Source organism: Monodelphis domestica, chromosome 1, assembly GCF_027887165.1.
Source record: "Monodelphis domestica isolate mMonDom1 chromosome 1, mMonDom1.pri, whole genome shotgun sequence".
Taxonomy (NCBI): domain Eukaryota; kingdom Metazoa; phylum Chordata; class Mammalia; order Didelphimorphia; family Didelphidae; genus Monodelphis; species Monodelphis domestica.
The window spans coordinates 41189309-41209176 of NC_077227.1; the positions used below are offsets into that span (position 1 = coordinate 41189309).

At 39.2% G+C, this 19868-nt stretch overlaps 1 protein-coding gene across 7 annotated transcripts in view; it reads left to right on the plus strand.

Moving 5' to 3' along the window:
* Positions 1–2567: 2567 nt before the first annotated feature.
* Positions 2568–19868, plus strand: part of MARCHF8 (membrane associated ring-CH-type finger 8) — a 138159-nt gene continuing 120858 nt past the window's right edge. For 2 of the 7 annotated variants that reach the window (XM_007478073.3, XM_056797564.1), the window contains exon 1: positions 2568–2741. The gene's annotated coding sequence lies outside the window, so the exon portion shown is untranslated. Of the gene's footprint in view, positions 2742–3975; positions 4027–13257; positions 18232–19868 lie in introns of those variants that run through there. The other 5 variants (XM_056797552.1, XM_056797548.1, XM_056797579.1 and 2 more) reach the window with 5 other exon arrangements.

Genomic DNA, 19868 nt, shown 5'->3' on the forward strand with positions numbered 1-19868 from the left:
GAGTGATGAGTCCAGGATTTCAAGCCTATGGGACTGGGAAGTTAGTATTGCCCTTGACAATAATCAGGAAGATAAGAGAAGGGGAGGATATAGGGTAAAAGATATAATGGGCCTAGCTGGAGTCTCCAGATTTATCAAATATATTTAGGTTAAGATGTGCACCAGACATTGTTTTTTAAGTGTAAAAGACAGTTGGAGATGTAAGACTGGAAGTCAGCTGAAAGACTGGGACAGGATAAGTTAAGTTCTTCCTTGCCTTTGCTTCCCTAACTTGACCCCAAGTTTTTTAGTTCAGCAGAGATTCCCATTATTAATGTCTTTCCTGAAAGAGCAGTGGCTCTGTGCTGTGGCCTATGAGCAGTCTCCCTTGTCCCAATTAAAGACGTGTTCTGTCATAATCACTTTGGTAGTTCTGGTTTTTTTTTAGGTCGACACTAACAAAGTTGTTATGAAAAGGCTCTTTAATCATATAATTAGGATCTTTAATTGAGGTAGGAAGATTAATCTGAGAAGATGCACAGAACCTTAGTTCTAGGACTATTACTAGAAATTAAAGAACTTATATAGATTTTAGGAGAGGGGGCAAGGTGTCCACCCAGTCACCAGCTTGGGAAAGGAAGCACTAGCTACCATCTAAGGTGGTTCAGAAAGACCTAGATGCAATAGCCAGAGGCTAAGGTACCTGGGAGCTGCCTAGATACAAAAGGAGAAAGGAGAAAAGGGTACTTAAGATTTGATAAGATCCCCTTAATCCTATCTATAGATAGCAAAGAGAATCAAATTTTAGGTACTCTTTTGTCTTCTCAGTTTCTCTTATTTTATTTGGGCTATTTCCAAGGTATTCTAACTTCCAGCTATGTCTTTTCCCCCTAGCCTCTGTATAAGCTAAACAATTGTCCTTCCTTTCAAGTACTCCCTTCAAGTCCTCATAACAGATGTCTTCTTTTCAGGTTGACATCATTAAGAAATTATTTAATTGGGAACAAATTAAAGTTCCAAAATCTAACTCTGACTTATGGAACTGTGCTTGGTGCAGAGGCAACAAACTCAAAGAAGCCCTGCCCTCAAAGATTTACATTCTCTTGTGGGGGGAAACAGAGAACAGATTTCTGAAGTTATTGGGACAGCAAATTCCCTCTGGGAAGCTGATTCTTGGGCCATCACTAATCACCCTTGGATGACTGGAAGAGAGAGTGATCCTAGCCACTTTGTGCAATTCCCTCTCATTTCAATTTACTCCCAAGGTTATCCCTTCCAGAAGGTCACTGGTCTAGGAGAACCAAAGACATGGGCCACAAGAGCTCTCAGTCTGTTTAAATTACATGCTGTTCATTTAATCTTGGTCAGGCACTAAATAAGCATTTATTAACCACCATCTGTGTGCCAGGTACTGTGCTAGTGCTGAGAATACAAAGAATAAGACAGTCCCTTTTCTCCATCAGCTCACAATTTGATAAGTAGACAATATACAAATATGTACAAACAAGCTACAGAAAGGGTAAGTAGGAAACCATTAACAGATGAAAGGACTGGAATTAAGAGGGTTGGGGAAGGCTTCTGGGAATGAGGTGGGGTTTTAGCTGAGGCTGGAAGGAAATGAGGAGGCAGAGAAAAGGGAGAGAGCTCAAGAATTTGGGGAGAGCCAGAGAAAATGCCCTGAGCCAAAAGTCTTCTTGGAGTAGGGGTGGGGAAGGAGGGGCAGAGCCACTGGCTTCAAGTAGAGGGGAGAGGAGAGAGTGATGATGTAAGGCAGAGGTGTCACCCACTACACTCTTGAGTGCAGGGATCCAGGGAAACAACATAAACAAATGTAATAAAGCTTACATAATAAGGGGTCCTTAAATACAGATTTGTGGCACTCGGGCGTTTATTTGAGTTTAATACCATTGGTGTAAGGTGCAGGAACTCTTTGGCAGAAGACCTGATTTAAAAATCAGCCTTTCTAGAGGTGTGAATCTGGGCAAGTCACTTTGCCTATGCCGGCCTCAGTTTCTTCACCCGAAAAATGGGGGCAATAACAGCCCCCACCTTCCAGGGCTGTTGTGAGGCTGCAGAGAATCCGGACGACGAGGTAGAGGTGGGGTAGGAAGTGACCCTGGCTTGGGTAGCTCCCCCTTTCCAGCCCCACAACACCGCCTGTACATCAAGGGGCGCTTCCAAAGCACAACCAGGCTCGGGCGTTTCCATTTTACAGTTGAGGAAAATGAGGCAGGCAGATGGGGTCAGCTGGCTAAGAAGCGCCTGAAGTTGGCTTCGAACTCGCGTCCTCGGTGCCTTGGGAAGACTCCTGGCGGCTACGCTTTCGGAATTGTTTCAGGATGTGGGCTTCAGAGCAAGTTTCACCTACAACAGGTGGCCATAACAGGTCCCCGGCCACGTCTGAAGCGTGGGCGGGTGGTGGGGTAGAACGGAAACTCCGATGCAGTCTCTCAGGGTGCCCCCCCAAGATGAGCTCTGCGCATGACTTGGGTCACGCCCCTCCAGGCTTCAGTGGGCATGTAGTTGCCATGGAGTCGGCGCTGTCCCCGCCTCCGGGCTGCGGCCACGTGATATCCACCACGTGACTCCCAGGTGGGCCTGCCCCCCGGCTGGTCCCTTTTTTCCCTGAGGTGAAAGGCGGCGCAGGCGCACTGGCGCCCGTCTCCGGCGTCCGTCATGAGGGACCGGAGTCCCCACCGCCGGAGCTGGAGCCGAAGCCAGAGCCGGAGCCGGCGGGGAACGCACTCGCCCGGAATCCGGAGGTAACTCCCCAGCTGCCGGCGCCCGCGACCCGGCTTCCTCTACCCCTGCCCCGGGGGCCGGCTTGGGGCGCCCCCGGCCCCGCCCCTCAGGCCAGGCCTGCGCCGGGGGGCGGGGGAGTCACGTCGGCCCCGCCCCAGCCCCTCGCCGCCCCTCCCCCATGCCTGCCCCGAGGCTGCGAGCCGAGCCGGGGGACCCGGGCCTTTTACAGATGGAGAAACTGAGGTCTGGTGAATAAGGGCTTTTGAACCCGGGACTCTCTCTCGCCAGAATCCTAGACTTTAGAGCCGTAGCTACCGAGCACTCGTCATATCCGCCCGTCCCTCTCTTTTGCTTTTCGGGGACCCCAGCCTCCATGAGGCTTCTCCCTCGCCCGACTGCGGGCATGTTCCCAGGCTGCCCCCATGCCCGCGATGCCCTCCCTCCTCTCCTCTCCTCTGCCAGCTGGCTTTCTCCTTGTCGGAGCTGGGAGCCCGCCTTCTCCGGGAAGCCTTCCCTTGTACCCTTCCTACTAGTGGTGCCTCAGGATCCTAGTTGTTTGACGGAGTCTCCCCGCCCCCATCTCACAGGGGGCTCCCTGAAGGCACACCCTGGCTGGGGCCTTCCCGTAGGCCCCATCCCCCAGCCCCATTCAGCACTGAGATTATCCAGCACTTCGTTGGAGCATAATTAATGCTTTTTAATGACTTTTCCGCTATGGAAACAGTCTCCAGAAAAGAGAAGAGGCTTACCCAGAGTGACACTGAACTAAGCAGTACCCAGGTAGAAGGTAGAACCTGGTTGGTTTAAAATCCGAGTACTCATCGGACCCTGCCAGACTTAATTTAATAAATGCTTTAATTTTATTTTTATAATTCAATTAAAGACTTGTTGAATAAAATACACATAATAATAATTTAATAAATGTTCAGATGGGCTTGCTATGTGACCATCTGGACACAGAAGCAGCTCCGGTGGGGAAGTAGAGACAATGTTGGACCCCAGAGGCTTGAGTGTTAATCTTGCTTCAATGATTAGCAAGTGTCACCTTGGGCAAACTAGTTAACCTCTGAGTACCTCAGTTTCCTCATTTGTAAAAATGGAAAAAATAATGGAATCTACCTCCTAGGATTAATGTGAGGCTCAAATAAGATAATAGATAAGGGGTTATATAAATATTACCTGTTATTAGTATTATTATTAATTATAACCCAGAACCTGAGGCCCTACCTAAACTTATTTCTGCTTTTTGCCCAGTTTATTGTCCCTACTCCCAAAGGGAATTTGGAAGCCATGTTTCAGGCAGTGGTGAGTAGTTAAGTTACCTTTAATGGAAGTGTGAGTATGAATGAATGCTATAAGAACTCATAGTCTGTGATACTTTATTTTATTTATTTACTTAAAAACTCCAATTTTCCATCTTAGAATCAATATTGTCTTTTGGTTCCAAGGCAGAACAGTTAGGGCTAGCCCTTGAGGACTGAGTTACTTACCCATGGACACACAGCTAGGAAGTATCCTAAGTTACATTTGAACCCAGGACCTCCCATTTCTAGGCTGGTCTCTTAAAATCATTTGGCAGTCCCCATCTGTGAAACTTTAGACTATTTCTATTACAGTTCAGGCTTTTTTTCATAACAAACCTTAAAATATACCCATTTTATAGTTTCATTAAATGTTGTCAGAGGAATTAAAAGATTTAATTCAAATGATTAATGCCACAACTTGGCTAATTCTCAGACTCCACATTTGTAAGAATGAGGGAGTTGGCTTCTGAGGACCCTTACAGCTCTTGCTCAGTGATTCTAACTGAGGGCTGAGGACAAACATTTAAATCCTGTCTGAGGGAAATACATTGGGCTTGAACCCAAACTTCAAATATGTGTACAATGTCTGGTTTTTCTGGATCCAAATTCGATGTGCTGTCCATAAAACACAGTTTCACCTTTGAGAACCAGAAAACCAAAAGAAGTTACCTAAGAAGGTGAGGAACTAGATGATATCCCACAGGAGAACTGGATGAAGGAACTATGGATGTTTAACTTGTAGAAGAAAAGGCTTTGGAGAGGAGAGGGATACAGGATAGTTATCTTCAGAGCTTGTGTCATGTGTAAAAGTTATCAAATATGGTCTTTTTGGTCCCAACAAGCATAAGTAGGAGCAGTGGTAAAGGTGCAGAGAGAAATAGTTTTTCTGTATGGAAAAACTTGCTAATATTTAGAATTTTTCTCAAATGGAATGGGTTGCTTCAAAGGAAAGTGAGTGTCCTCTTCCCCTTGAGGGCCTCAAGCAAAGGCTGTATTACTATTTGTATGAAATTTTATAAAAATTTCTGTTCCACTACAGCTTTGGTCCATCGACTTCTTCATGGTCCATCAACTCTGAGATTCTTTGATCTGTTTCCAAGGTCTCTTCCAAACTTTAAAATTAAAAATCTAGTCTTCAAAAAGACACTTGACAGTGGAAGGAACATTCACCCTCTTGAAGAGTCAGGAGCAAAATACACATCCTGGCTCTTGTATTTACTACCTGTATGAGTTTGAGCCAAGCAGTTAATGTCTCTGGGCTTCAGGTTCCTTAGGTGTAAAATGAGAGAATTGGATCAGATGACCGTTAGGGGTCCTCCTTATTCTGAATCTGTGATCTTCTGATCACTTTTAGGAAAACCATCAGGGAAAAGAAAAAGAAAGAATTGGTTTATTTTTAATTTTTTTAACATTTAACATTTTTTAAAATTAAAAGTTTTGTCTCCTCATTGTCAGGGAACCTAAAATCTGTGAACTTGTGATTTTTAATATAATTTTTAATATTTTGATAACTGTCTTTCAGTATCATTAATTTCTTACAGAAAAAATATTCATTTAAAAACATGGAGAAGGGCTCCCTGGCTTTGCCAGATTGAGCTTCTGGAGTCTGGTATACAAGAAAGGTGAAGAGTCTGTTCTATTTGAACTTGTTTAAATCCTGTTTACCTGTCTTCATTTTATTCTTAACTTTTAAACGTCATTTTTTAGCTCCAGAGATGTTGAATTAGATTGTGGGAACTGCTAATGATTTGTTTTGAAAGAATGAAGGTTCCAGGAGGCCAACCAGGCCCTAACATTAATGGTGTGTGACAGGAAGTGTTAACATGAAACAGTCCAGATACAAATACATTAGCACAGAATGCTTATTGATTGATGAAATATTAGTGTGTTCTGGAGCTCCCTTAATAATAAGTGCTTGTGGAATTAAATGATTTCATGAATAAGATTTAAAATCTGCAACTGTGATCCTGAGGCAGCTGTTGGAATTCCAAGGTCTTTTAGTTTCATAAATGTTGAAGTGTCTTGCCGCATATAAGATGCTGAGCTGGGCTTTAAGGAATGAAAAGTTGGGCAAAAGTTCTTGTACTCATATACTTACAGCCTAGTGAAGTGACTTACTCAGATGTCTAGAGTATAATTTAGAAGATAGTTAATAATAATAATAGTACACTTAATGTGGAGCTTTTAGGCTTGTTAGGTGCCTTCCTCAAAACACTTTTGTGAGGCAAATAATCAAGTAATTTTTTTACAATTAGGTGAATTGAACTGCTGAGATTAGTGATTTGCCCATTGTCAGGAAGGTAGACTGAATTCTGGTCTCCTTTCTTTATCATCTTTATCATTTTTACCATTCTGGGCTGGAATATACCATACAACTTTTGATCCATAAGAGTTCAGACAGACTAACATGAGAGATTTGAGGAGGGAAGAATTACTTCTAATTGGCTTTTTGGGAAGGCTCTGTGGAATGGAATGGGCTGTAAATGAGCTGGACCTTAACAGAAAGAATCATTGTCTTATTCAAAGTTGGAATTTTTCTTAGTGTCTAACAAAGTAGGCACTTTATAGAGGAGGTTCTTATTGGTGTTTGTAGAACTGATAAGATGAAAATATGGAGGAGCGGGGGCTGTGAGTTGTAAGATTTAAAATTGTTGTCTGTCATAAACTGTGGCAGTTCAAAGAGTTGGGGTCATAAACTGTAAGAGTTAAATTGGTTGATGTTGTAAACTGTAGTGAATTAAAATGGTGGAAGATATAAATTATGATAGATATAAGAGAGGGTGAGTAAATTTGACCGCTAAAAATATGTTTCACTACAGTGTTTTGGTTTTTAAATCAAATATAAGGTGGTTGCCAGGGAATATATTCCCAAATTATGAATATGCCCAAGTCAACTGGGTTTTATAGAGAATTTAATTAATAATACAATGAGGAATTAAAGAAAGAGAGAGAGAGAAAAAAAGGTATAAGTATGAAGGGCCTTAAGCCAACATGGCCTAGACTTGAGTCTTAAGAGAGAGAGAATCAGTCAGTTTTTTATCACTCACCACAAGATTTGTCTTAAGCAAGGATGTCTGGGGAACAGAGTCTCCCCAGAGGGAGTTCCAGCCAGAGTCAGCCTCCCAAGGGACTTCTTCTCAAGAGATCTTCAAAGGGCCTCCTCCAAAAGGATCTATCTCCAAGGATTCCAAGGATCCCTTGCTCAAGAGATTCCTTTTCTTATATAGGGAATTTTTTCCTATGTCACCTCCCCTAAATTCTTCCATCTACCAATCACTGTAGATATTTTCTAAAACACAGCCCATCTAAATTCCAGCTAAGTCGACTAATCCCCTCAGTATGTCTGAACCAGAGAAAACACAGCTGAGTCGACTAATCCCATCAAGAGAAAACCTGCCTGACCTTTATAGGTACCTAACATCCCATTGTATTAATTCTAAAAACAGGCATGGCTCAAAGAACTCCTTGCCTTATTATAAGTATGGTTTTAAATACTTTCATTGTTTAGCAAGGAGTTTCCTCCCCTACAGCAGTCTTAAGTATGGGTGGAGTAGAGGTCCTCCCATTTCTGATCCTGGTGAGTTCTCACATCAAAATGGGGAATGTTTCCAGTAGGAAATTTATTCCAATGGAGGATTCCTCAATGTGAAATTTTTAACATTCACAAGTCTGAGAAATTTCAAGATTTACAGAGTACAACTGAAGAGATGGGAAAGAAGTACATATTTGGAGAAGTTGTGTCAGCTTTGAAATTAGGGAACACGTTTGGGGAGGGAGATCATTCAGTATAGATAGAGTGGAGTCTTGTCTGTTAGCCTAAAGAGACTTGTTTGTTTGTTTGAATCTTGTAGGCATTCAAGAGCCACTGATGTGTTTTGAGTAGGGGGGTGAATGTGATCAAACCTGTACCTTCTGTAGATTTATTTTGACTCCAGTGTGAAGAATATTGGAGATGGGAAGAGAGAGACTGCAGGGAGAGAGAACTTCCCCAAGACTCCAGGGAAGAGGTAGTAAGGAGCAGTTGTAGAGCAGATAGAAGAGAATGGGTAAAAAAAGAATGACATGTATGCAGCAGATTCAAGAGTAGTCTTTCAGGAAAAAGTGGCCTATATGGTGACATGCAGAGAAGTATTATTTGTCTGGTTATTGAAGTAAAATATATCTGAAGGTTTGTAATTTTTTTAGGACAAATTTGTGATTTTGAGATTATTTCTTAATTCGTGGTAGGGGTGGGGGAGAGGCTGAACTGATTTCATTGGAGTAGGGAACTCTTAGGGAGCAAACTCTAGTAATGCCGAGTGGCAACTGTTAGAAACTTTTTAATGTTACTTGGGGGTTAAGTGACTTGTCCCCTAGGTCTTTCTGACAAAGGTTCACTCCACCAGATCATTTGCTACCTTAATAATAGGTGCTTAATTAATGACTGTCCTATTGAAGTGGGCCTTAGTTTTCTTATTTGTAAAATGCAATTGAATTTAATGAATTCTAAAGTCCTTTTTTGACTCTAAATGCAGTGCATGAATAAGGCAGTATAATATGCCTAGATTATATGACCGTTTTAATGTTTCTCCTTTTTGAGGTTTTAATGTGGAATTCTTCTTAGAATATATACCCTGAAATTCAGACTCCAGAAATTAGAAGCATAATCAAAATATTCCAGTTCTTTCTAAAGCTAAAGAAAGATATCCAGAAAAAAGTGATCAAAGTGATGGGTAGGCTGTTATAAATTAGTCAATTTAAAATGTTTAGGACTCTGATTTTAACAAAGAAGGTTAAGAGAAAAATTATGACTGGTGCGCAGAGTGGCGAATAGTTTTGTTCTTTAAAATCTTGTAATGCTCTTCTTCCTATAATAGATCTAAGTTTAGAACAAAAGGAAGTTTTGCATATGAAACTAATTTAATCACTATCAATGACTGATATGAAAATTGTATATGTTCAATATAAGGCTAATTTATTTAAGTAGTATTGTTGGCTGAAATGAAATTTTGGATAACATAATGGAGACACAATTATTATTATATCAAAGTAGAAAGAACATTGTGGAATATGGCCCTAACCTTGGAGAGAGAACCTTTCCCTTTCATTTCTTTGTTGCCTTTGTCAGAGACAGACCCCCTCCCCAACTGGGTAGATCACAGGTATGATCCAATATGACAATTCTTATGTTTTGAATGGAAAATAATAAAGCATGTTTCTTAATTTTCTATTCCTCATATACTGAGATACTACTTCTCTTTTGTCTGTAGGACAACAGTTTTAGTTGCTTTTCCCATAGTCATGATAAGTTCTGAACTGAGCTATTCCTAGTTACCCTAACTGCACATTTTCAAGACAACTGTGTCCTGTGGGATGGCTTCTCTGATCTAGCTTCCAAACTCACTTTGACCAGTGCTTTAAACCAATTATGCTAACAAACCTAGTCTCCTCTTAATGTTTAGATTAGAGAGGGTGTAGTTGAAAATTTTCATTGTGTTTGTTGTTTTCAGACTTTAGTTCTTATATATTGTTTCAGTGATAATAGTGATCATCTGAACTATTTGCAACATTGAAGGAAATGATTTATATGTGTGAAAGCAAAGATAGTTTTAAAAATGAATCTAAATCCAGGCCCTAGAGATATGTCCTTTATTTTTCTTTCTCTGTAGGCTGCTTTAGAATCTCTAAAATTCCACGATTCTGTGGGTAAACTCAGGAGATTTTTCTAATTCAGAGCAGGTTCTTGTCTCCAGGAATATTTAAACCATTTGAGGAAACTGACAGCCTTATTCTTTTTTTTGACTTTTTAAACATTATTTTATTTGGTTATTTACAAACATTATTCATTGGAAACAATGATCATTATCTTTTCCTCCTCCTCCCCCCTCCCACCACTTCTCTCATAGGCGCACAATTCCACTGGGTTTCACATGTGTTCTTGGTTCGAACCCATTTCCATGTTGTTGGTATTTGCACTAGAGTGTTCATTTAGAGTCTCTCCTCAGTCATTTCCTCTCAGCCCCTGTAGTCAAGCAGTTGCTTTTCATCGGTGTTTTTACTCCCACAGTTTATCCTCTGCTTGTGGATAGTGTTTTTTAGATCCCTTCAGATTGTTCAGGGACATTGCATTGCCACTAATGGAGAAGTCCATCACCTTTGATTGTACCACAATGTATCAGTCTCTGTGTACAATGTTTTCCTGGTTCTGCTCCTCTCACTCTGCATCACTTCCTGGAGGTTGTTCCGGTCTCCATGGAATTCCTCCACTTTATTATTCCTTTGAGCACAATAGTATTCCATCACCAACACATACCACACTTTGTTCAGCCATTCCCCAATTGAAGGGCATCCCCTCGTTTTCCAATTTTTGGCCACCACAAAGAGTGCAGCTATGAATATTCTTGTACAAGTCTTTTTCCTTATGATCTCTTTGGGGTACAAACCCAGTAGTGCTATGGCTGGATCAAAGGGCAGACAGTCTTTTATCGCCATTTGGGCATAGTTCCAAATTGCCCTCCAGAATGGTTGGATCAGTTCACAACTCCACCAGCAATGAATTAATGTCCCTACTTTGCCACATCCCCTCCAGCATTCATTACTTTCCATAGCTGTCATGTTAGCCAGTCTGCTAGGTGTGAGGTGATACCTCAGAGTTGTTTTGATTTGCATCTCTCTGATTATAAGAGATGTAGAGCACTTTTTCATGTGCTTATTAATAGTTTTGATTTCTTTCAGCCTTATTCTTTTTTTTTCTTTCTTTTTTTTATTTTTAAATATATTTTATTTGATCATTTCCAAGCATTATTCGTTAAAGACATAGATCATTTTCTTTTCCTCCCCCCCCCCCACCCCCCATAGCCGACGCGTAAGTCCACTGGGCATTAGATGTTTTCTTGATTTGAACCCATTGCTTTGTTGATAGTATTTGCATTAGAGTGTTCATTTAGAGTCTATCCTCTGTCATGTCCCCTCAACCTCTGTATTCAGGCAGTTGCTTTTTCTCGGTGTTTCCACTCCCATAGTTTATCCTTTGCTTATGAATGGTGTTTTTTTCTCCTGGGTCCCTGCAAGTTGTTCAGGGACATTACACCACCACCAATGGAGAAGTCCATTACATTCGATGATACCACAGTGTGTTTGTCTCTGTGTACAATGTTCTCCTGGTTCTGCTCCTCTCGCTCTGCATCACTTCCTGGAGGTTGTTCCAGTCTCCATGGAACTTCTCCACTTTATTATTCCTTTTAGCACAATAGTACTCTATCACCAACATATACCACAGTTTGTTCAGCCATTCCCCAATTGATGGGCATCCCCTCGTTTTCCAGTTTTGGGCCACCACAAAGAGCGCAGCTGTGAATATTTTTGTACAAGTCTTTTTGTCCATTATCTCTTTGGGGTACAGACCCAGCAGTGCTATGGCTGGGTCAAAGTTTCAGCCTTATTCTTAAAGGTTCCCAAATAAATATATTTTACAGTTTCCTTAGACTTTTACTTATAACAATTCTTCTTTCATTTTAAGGCCATTCTCTTTGTTTTTATAAATTTTATATACTTATCTAATGTCTTGTCCAGACACTGAAATACTAAGGGTATACAAGTTTTCCAGTATTACAAGTAGAAGGTCACTGTGGGCCTGTGGGCAAGTCATTTCTTCATTCTGTTCACAGTACCATCATCTATAAAGGGAAAAAGTTGGAGTACATGATTTCTCATTTTCTTTTCAACTAAAAATTTATGACTTTTCTCATATCAAATTTAATTTAAATAGGCAAAGGAACACTTTCATAGCTATCGTTGCAGTAGAACAAATGTTCTTTCAAATTCCTCTCCAGATTATAACAAAGATTTTCATTCTTTTTGTGATTTTTGGTTGCCTACAACTTCAGTTAAAACCCTTGAATATTACAAGTAATTCTTTTTAGTTGGAGTTGGCTTTTTAACTTCAGAAGGAGCTAATAAAAAGATGACTTTTTGAAAGTAAGGCATAGACCTAAGTCTATGGAATATTGTCTGTGTAGACAGACTTGGGGATCTATGATATTTTTCTTTTTTAATATAGGCATTTGTAAAGAGCTATGGTTAAAACATTAACCTACATTTAAAACTCCTTTATCTAGCTATCTCTCACATAGATTTTTGTCCATTTTTAGTATGATAATACTGATAATTTAGTATGTGTACCTATATCAAAAAAGATAATGTACTCTGTGAGCAAAGCAGAATTGCAGTAGCTGAAAAGGAACCTGAGATGCAAAAATTTAGACATCTCCATCCCAAATGTTCATATGGGCTATTTGTGCCTAATCTGTGGTAGAATCTTCTGAGTTTATATTGATCTGATCATCCACAGTTGGACACACTGTATGTTGGTGATGTCATTTTGGGCCTCTTCATACAAAGGACAACCACCAAAACCACAAGTATAATAAATTGGTATTATGATGATGAACCCAGGATACCTTTCAAGATTTTTTTTTTTAAACCCTTACCTTCCGTTTTAGAATCAATACTGTATATTGGTTCCAAGGCAGAAGAGTGGTAAGGGCTAGGCAATGGGGGTCAAGTGACTTGCCCAGGGTCACACAGCTGGAAAGTGTCTGAGGCCAGATTTGAACCTAGGACCTCCCATCTCTAGGCCTGACTCTCAATCCACTGAGCTACCCAGCTGCCCCCACCTTTCAAGATTTTGAAGTGAGAGCTTTCTTAGTCATAAAAGAGAAATTCACTTTGCTCCATTTTAATTTTGGCACTAAGTATGTTTTATTGTATTTTAATTCTTTGAAAATTAGTGATTTTTAAATTGCAACTCCATAAGTCGGAATTCATAAGGCGTAACAGTTTATTCTAGGTTATGTGCCGTGTTCCCCCATGGCTACTTTATATAGTATTCATGATGTTGTTGTTGCGGACTTGTTTTCTCACTTGGAGAAGCATCTAGAAATGAACATCTATTGAAAAAAATGTTAATTACTTCAGAAGGGAATTTCTTCTGTGTGTACTCTCTCCTGCTGTTTAGATAGCAACCCATCCCTGTAAGACAAGGTTATGCCTTCCTAGAAATTCTCTAGCAAGGGCTTTCTACCTAGTATGCTGGTGGACTTTCTCCTAGTCTGTTGGCATTACATGAATAGCAGGATAGCACACAATCTGCCCACCTGTTAACCTTTCATGTTACATAATCTGTCTACCTCCTTTCTAGCCTTGGTCCTATCTTGTGATTAGCTTTTATGCCATTTCTTATGTATACTCATTTTTTTATTTGAAAAATTTTATTTAATTAATTGATTTGTATGCTCATTTATTGCTGATATGCTATAGCCTCGTTGCCATCACTGTGCATTTCTTCATTTTGTAGTAACATGGAATGTTGATTCTATTTTTTTTATCCTTACCTTCTGTTTTTGCATTAATATTAAGTATCAGTCCCAAGGCAGAAGAGCAGTAAGGGCTAGGCAGCTAGGGTTAAATGACTTGGCCAGGATCATATAGCTAGGAAGTGTGAGATTTAAAATGGTTGAGGTCTTAACTGTAGTGATTAAAATAGTGGAAGATATAAATTGTGATAGATATAAGAGAGGGTGAGCAAATTTGACCGCAGAAATATGTTTCACTACAGTGTCTTGGGTTTTAAAATCAAATATAAGGTGGTGGCCAGGGAAATTATTCCCAATTATTCAAATACCCAAGTCAATTGGGTTTTATAGAGATTTTTAATTAACAATACAATGAGTAATTAAAGAAGGAGAGAGAGAATAAGAAAAGAATCAGTTTTTTAACACTCACCACAAGGTCTGACTAAACAAGGATTCTAGCAACACCAGGCCATAGTCCTTCCTCAAAGAGTCTTCCAGCCAGAGATTGTTTCAAATGGCCTTTCTCAAGAGCCTCCAGAACTCCTACCCAAGAGGGACAGAGCCCCTCAGAGGAGCTCCTCAAGGAGCTTTCCTTCAGAATGAGAGTCAGAAATCGTGATCCTCAGAATGAGTCTTCTCAAAATGAGCTCCCTCAGAATCAGATCCAGCTCTTCTCTGAGTTCTTATTTTTAAGGGCAAAATCTCCTATGTCACCTCCCCTAAGTCCTTACATCTACCAATCACTGTAGATGTTTCTAAAGGACCGCCCATTTTGAATTCACAGCTGAGTAGTTTTAATCTCTTTAGTAAGTCAGAAAAAAATGCTGCTGTGTTGACAAATTTCATTAAGAAAAAACCTCTGAATAAGTTATCACCCTTTTAGGTTTAAGTAGTTTACAAATTACCCCACCTTTATAGGTACTTAGTATCCCATTGTATCAATTCTAAAATAGTCATGACTCAAAGAACTTCCTGTCCTTTCCATAAGCATGGGTCAAAGCACTTTTCATTGTTCTCAAGGAGCTCTCTGTCCTAAAGGAGTTCTAAGTAGGGTGGAGTAGGGATATTCCCAAGGCAAGGAGCCCTCACATTCAAGTAGAATTCTCACTATCAGCTAGGGAGTTTTTTTAAGTAGAAGATTCCCCAATGGGGGAAACCCCTAACATTCATAAGTCTGAGAAATTTTGAGGTTTACAATCCCCCCGATGATCATGGGAGACTAGTCTCCCCATTGATCAATTAACATAATCAATTTTGTAATTCAAAATGCACTTCTAACTAGAGATATACACAATATTCAATTTTCTAAGAGAAATTAGAATAGTGAGAGAGGAAATAGAAAAGAAAAGAAAGCAAAACCAATGTTTTGCTAGGCGCATTGACAGAAAGCCAAATTAGGGGCAGTTCCTTTTGGCATAAATGAGTACATTTACAATAAATGTTCAAAGTTCAGTTCAATCAATCATATCCAAAGTTCATTCTTGATCTTCTTGATGAAGTGTAAGTTTTCCGGTATCTTTCTGCAACAGTTCATTCTCTGGATATAAAAGTTTCAAGCTTCTTTCTTGAAGATCTTTTCTCGAACAAAATCAAAATCTTGAATTTTTATAAAAGTACAATCTTAAACAAAAAATCAAAATTCTTGGATTTTTATAAAAATACAATTTTGAGGTTTACAGAAGTATCTGAGTTCAGATTTGAACCCAGGTCCCCCCTGACTCTAGACTTGGCTCTTCTTCTACTGAGCCACCTCATTGCCCCTAAAACGCTGATTCTTGAGAGACACTGACATTCCAGGATTCATAGTCCTATAGTTTCATTAGAGAAATGTTACTGTTAGAGAAAATAGGTTGTTATTTCAGGGGGAAGCTTGGGCACATTAAAAGTACCACATAGTTCTCCAATGCATTCCAACATTTTATTTTCCTCCTCATCAATTCTGGACCCATTTCTTCTACAGCCTCTGTACTGGATTGTGTACTGCTGGATTGATAGAACATACAAACCGCTCTGTGGGCAGCATATTGTCTGGACAAGAAGTAGTCGCAATCTATTGAGTTTTTTTCTGTGTGGATAGTTAGGCCTGCCTCTTTTGAGGGATTTTTGAGCCAAATTAGGAGACTAGCATTCAGTACAATGGTATTTGCCAACAAGAACATCTCAAAAATTTGTGGGAATCCTTTTCCATTTGGACTTTGTGCTGGACATTGTAAATTATATAGCACCAGACATCTTTTGTGAGCTTATGTCTTATTCTGTGTCAGAGAGGTTGTTTAAACCGATCTATGTATCTCTGTTGTTGGGGCTGCTGGTTGATGCAGTGGATGGAATGCTGGACCTGAAGCCAAGAAAACTCATCTTTGTAAATTCAAATCTGGCCTCAGACTTCCTAGTTCTGTGACTCTGGACAAGTCACTTAACCCTGTTTGCCTTGTTTTTTTCATCTGTAATATGAGTTGGAGAAGGAAATGGCAAAACCGTTCCCAGTATCTCTACCAAGAAAAATTCTAAATTCTAAATGAGGTTATGAAGAGTTGGGCATGACTGAAAAAAAATATACAGCAGTATTTTTGTTGTGTCTTTCAAGGAATCGTGAAGGAAAGTCTTTAAGGAGACTACTGAGTTAACTGCTTTTTAGCAGACTAAGCAGAATGACCTTATATTCTCTGCAGTTCAATCATTCGTAAAGATGTGATTTTACAGAATATTGTTTGAAAAAGATATATATGTAAATTATTTTCAAAAAAAATTTGTAGAGATGGGAAAGTGGGCTTGTGGCTCATTAGTTACCAAGATCTTTTCTGTTGCTTTTTTCAATGTTAGTAATGGCTGTGCTTTGCTTCTCAAACATGTAGTATTTCATATATTTTGAAATTTGACCCCTGAACACCCTTACCTTAGAGGACTGGGATACCAGTCTAAATCTAGTGGGTTCACTGTCATTAATGGAGAAAAGATTTTGTTCTAGGACTTTGGAATGGTCTTTTCTCATTTTGGGGGTCTGTTTTCCTCCTTTCAATTTCCTCTTTAAATGATCTTGGGATGATCTGGCTTAATTGCCTTTGTAGACAAATTTTTCATAAACTGATTATCTTAATTCCCTTACAGTAAGTGAGTAATGTGAGGCAAGACTGCTCATGATCATATTCTTTTTATCTTCTGTAGGGTTTTACAAATGAGCTCATCTTTAAATCTCTGACTGTTAGTTCATAGTTTACAGGACAAAATAAAAGATAGTTAAGGAAAAGTTATACTCATAGTACCCTGAATATGTGTGTACTTTATCAAATAAAAATTTATATAATATTTGCTTTCCAAATGGGGATACATAGTGAGATTTGTGTGCTTTTTCATGGTTTAAAATTTTGTAAATGAAGCAACTAAAATATTTTAAAATCAACTAAGGAAAAACCTCTTTAAACAGGAACTTTTTTTAAATAATGGGAAATACCTGTATATTTTGTTTTCATATCAGTGAAAATAAGTATTTTTACTCAAACAGTCATTTGTTTTCAGTTTGCTCTTGACTATTTTCTTGAATTCTAGAGCCATGAAATCTGGAATATTCCTTTACTTAATTTATTTTGGGAACTGACATTTGGTAATTTAAGAGATTATTGTCCCCAGTTATATTATTACAAAGATGATATCATGAGTTAAACTGTCAAAATTTTTCTTTTACAAGCCCTTTTTTTTTTTAACATAAATATTTGCTAGTTTTCCCAGTACTTTAATTTGCATAATCTCATTTAATCCTCAGTACAACCCTTGGACATAGTCAGGGCAGGCATTATCCATCTGCATGTTTTAGATGATGAATTGAGATTTTGAGAGCTTTAGTAATTTGCCAGTTGTTACCCACAATCGTAGGCAGTGAACCTGGGAATAGAATTTAGAGCCTCCCCTCTGTAATTTAGTCTGGTTTTGAATTTTAGTGGAAACTAACTTCTTAGTTTGTCAAAACCAAGTCATAAATAACAGGCAGAATCAGAATTCTGCTAGTTTATCTGAGAAACAAAATGAGGTTTCTTCTATGGTGAGAGTGGTCAGTGTGCATGCAGTGATCAGGGCAGGAGATCTCCTCATGTATTACAGTTGACCTAGTTGGGCCTGGGAAGCTGGATAGATTCTTGTATTCTGTCCTGAGACAGGCGGCCACATTGACCGGTGGACTGCCAAGTTCCCTGGAGTTATTTACCAGGTTGCACAGTAGTGATAGTCTTATCTTCCTCACACAGACCTTGCTTGCCTCTGTTTACAAAATTATAAAACTTGAGGGATAGTCTAGAGAGAGGTGTTGACTCCTTATTAGGTTCCTTCCCTGTGGCTGCATTCCCAACATGAATGTCAAGCCAGTGATTCCTTCCTTGTCTCAGAAATTGCATATCTCCTGTTTGTTTCCCCCCACCCCCATGTTTATTAAACTGCTATTTCTCTGTGCTATGACCCTACAAATGAAATCATGTTCCAGCTGTGTTTTTTCCCCCTGTGGTCAATGTTCTCATTCCCAACTGTTTGCTACAGATTGACACCATTTTCTACTCCTGCTGTCCCTTGTTGCTGTCCAACAGTGCTTCGACTCCCCACTGCCTTTGCCTACTGTTTAACTGATGGATGCTTCACAGCTAATTAGGCATGGGAGTCAGCAATCTGCTGAGTGGAAGGCAGGGTCAGCAGGGAGTAGTGCAAGGAGGAGCAGTATTTAGGTGTGGTTGGTGCTGGGTGGTAGCTGGTATTGTAGCACACAGACGTGTGATAATTTTAGGTGGCATCCGATGATTAGACTTTTTTTGATGGTTCCTTCATTTGGAGCCTGTGAATGGCAGGGTGGCAGGTGGTGGTTCCAGCCACAACCCACAAACAACAGTAAACAGGTATGGACTACCACATATTGCTAACTAGAAACCTTTTAGAAGAAGCCTCAGTGCGCATGTTCTTCCTTTTTAGCTTTTCATTTGAACACTTCTGTTTTCCTTAGGGTAACGAAATGATTTCTTCTATTTCATCCCAATTGTTTTAGATCAAATGGAAAAAAAATTAACTATATTTTATTCTTTTTGGATCGGGACAATGAGCTGGTGGATTTCTGTGTTAACAAGTATTTACTGAAGTGACTGGTGGTTGTGTGAGACTTGGGTTAGGCATTTGGAACAATATTTCTTTTGGCTGTTTTCCTCTTGATTTTTTTCCTTTTGAAAGTGAAACATTTTTGTCTAATGTCAGCAAGATTGAATTGTTCCTTTGGTTTCATGTTCTACTTTTTAACAATGATTAAGAAGCTAAGGCACTACTTCCTACAGAAAATCTCCTTCCCTGATCATTCTCCCAGCTGCTGATGCCTTTCCTCCCAAGCTATCTTGTATTTAACTGCTTTATATTTATATTCCTTAAATCTATTCTATGTATACTTCTACACATACTTGTCTTTCCCTTTATAATGTGAACTCCCTACCAAGATTTGGAGTTGTTTTATTAGTGTATTCATAGGTATATTGTAGGTGTTCAATAGAGGCTGATTTATAAGAATGGTTGTTTTTGGATTTAACCTATAGATACATTTAGTAGCTAAAATCTGGAAGGAACTTTATAGTTTTGGCATACTTGAAATTAAAATTTGAGTCGCCTGCTGCCTATAATAATTTATTAAAAAAGCAATAAACAATTTAGTGAGGTTCAGCGTTGAGTAAACATCCCAGGGAAACGCCAAAGAGGAAAGTAGAGCAAATGATTTTTGGCTCTGTCATTTATTAAAGTATACCTTGGTATTTTTGTTTGTTTGTTTTTAACCTTTACCTTCTGTCTTAGAATCAATACTGTGAACCATAAGGGATAGACAGTGGGGGAGGTGGGGTGGTTTAAGTGACTTGCCCAGGATCACACAGCTAGGAAGTGTTTGAGGTCATATTCTAATCTAGGTCCTTCGGTCTCTAGGCCCATGGAGCTGGTTTTTAAGAGTTTTAATTAGTTACTGTAGTATGTCAAGTTTGACTACTTCTTAATGCTATGCAGTGTGTAAGAATTAATTAAATTGCTCAAGATTTCTAAATATATTGCAATATTAACATTTTAGGTTGAAATAGGTGTATTTTTAATTATTAAATTTATTGAAATAGCCTTGAGACCAAAACAAGGTAAGCTAGCCAGCCTATCTCTAACTTGGAAACCATCACGATGATTGTATGGAAGCTGTAAATTTGGCATTTTGAAATGCTCAAGTAAAGACAAGCCTTATTCATGCTTAGGATCTTTGTACTTCCGGGATTCCAGCCCAAAAGGAAATATAAGTTCCAAGATATTTATGGGAATTGTAATCACAAAGACTCAGAAACTACTTGTTTTAAATTTTTCCTTTTCTTTGAAAGTGTCAATGAGTAGCTTGAATATATTAGTAAAACTGCCTATAATTTAGCAAAAGCTGATGGTTAAGTTTATCAGTATTAGAGAGATAAAATTAATAAATGTTAATCTGTGATGTTTGTGAACACTTAATGTTAGTCTTTTATTTATATTC